This window comes from Octopus bimaculoides, unplaced genomic scaffold (genome assembly GCF_001194135.2).
Source record: "Octopus bimaculoides isolate UCB-OBI-ISO-001 unplaced genomic scaffold, ASM119413v2 Scaffold_32504, whole genome shotgun sequence".
In the NCBI taxonomy this organism is placed as follows: domain Eukaryota; kingdom Metazoa; phylum Mollusca; class Cephalopoda; order Octopoda; family Octopodidae; genus Octopus; species Octopus bimaculoides.
In genome coordinates, this window is record NW_026305254.1 from 56,292 (window position 1) to 58,318 (window position 2,027).

Below are 2,027 nucleotides of genomic sequence, written 5' to 3' on the forward strand. Positions count from 1 at the left end.
ACGAGCAGGTGTGTTTATTCTTTTATTCGAAGCAGACGCTTCATTTTTATGCTACTCTTAGTTTTATAAGTGACACAATATAGAGTAACTGAATAGATTTAGAACAGACTACATATACACACAGGATAACATATATATATATATATATGTGTGTGTGTGTGTGTGTATATATATATTAAGACAGAGAATATATTTACATGTATAGATATAAATCCACACATACACATCTGTACGTATAAGTATATACATACAGACAGAAGACAGACATGCACACATACGTACATACATAGGATGTATATATTAAATGATTCTACATGAAATATTCAAGTTCTCAACACACAGAAAGAATGTAGAATTAGCTGTTTTTGTGCGTGTGTATATTATTGTGTGGACATCTTTCAGATATATATATCTGGTTATTAGTATACAATATAGTGTGTATATGTACGTGTATGTATGTATGTATATACGCATATATAAACATATATATATATATATTGTGTATGTGTATATCACTATATCAGTGTATATATATTTGTGTATACATATATATTATATATGTATGCATGTGTGTATATACATGTGTGTGTATGTGTATGTGTATGTATGTATAATATGTGAAACTGAGTGAGAAGAGATGGAGTAAATGAATTGTCACAATGAGCAATGTCCCTTCAACACACTGCTGTAAACCATGTGTGTGTGTGTATGATGTATGTATAAGCAGATATTAGTGTTTGCATATATATATATATATATATATATATGAATAGTGTGTGTGTGTATGCAATATATGAATATGGAAAAAGACAGAATGACTCATGGCTGTGTATAAATGAGAAATACATTAAGTGAACTGTTCCCAGCTGAAGGTAAACATCCCTCTGACACACAAACAGACATAAGATATGTGTCTAGAGTGAGGCATAGGTAGCTGTCCTTTTAATCTTTTATACTTGTTTCAGTCATTTGACTGCAGCCATGCTGGAGCACCACCTTGAAGGGGTTTAGTTGAATCCCAGGACTTTATTTGGGAAAGAATTACACTTATGTGTATATATATATATATATATATATATATATATATATATAAAGGATTACCAATAAACTGCACTTCATATTCAAGGCTCTGGTGAAGCTGTAATATATTACTCAAGTACTCAGCTCTGAGTCCACAGCATCTTATAGATAGCAGAAAAAGCTGTAAGCCAAAGAAGTTCATAAGACATCTATATATATATATATATATAAATATATATATAATTTAAGTGTGTATCTACACATGTGATGCCTTAGGAAAAAGTGAACTCGTCAACTCCAGGGACTAAAAAGGAACAAGAACCACAGCATGGATCCCTAGAGATTTAAGATCAGGGTCTGTCAGCATGGTGAAACCCTGCCGTCTGTGTGTGCATGTGACAAGAGGTCAACATAGAAGGGCACCCTGGCCACCCTCCAGCTCTAAGCTGGGTCTTGAAGCAGCGACAATCCAATTCAAAGGCACACAGACCCAATTCACTTCTTTTGTATTAGTGAGGTGTCAGTTTTGATGGAGGGGAGGGGAGGTGTGTGAGTGTGAACACTTTTACAGGTCCCAGTTCCTGAACCGTGACCGTGCTGGAGCACTGCGTGCCACTGTCCATCTAATTTTACCCCAACCCTTGGTTCAGAGCTGGTATTCGTTTAATCAAATTGATATATTACAGACGTAACTTCAGCAAACACAAAAAAATATGTGTGTATATATATATATATAAATATAAACACACATACACATATTTATATACATACATACACATATGTATTACACACATCTCGCTATATACATCTACAATCATTTTTACTCTGTGTGCTTGTGTGTGTGTGTGTATATATGTATATAGTAATCTGTGCCTATATATATGTGTATGTAAATAAGAGATAGCAATGAGTGTGTATACATATGTAGGTGTGTGTATGTGTAAATAATATATAGTAATGCGTGTGTGTACATATAGATATAATATGGGTGTGTGTGTGTTGATAAG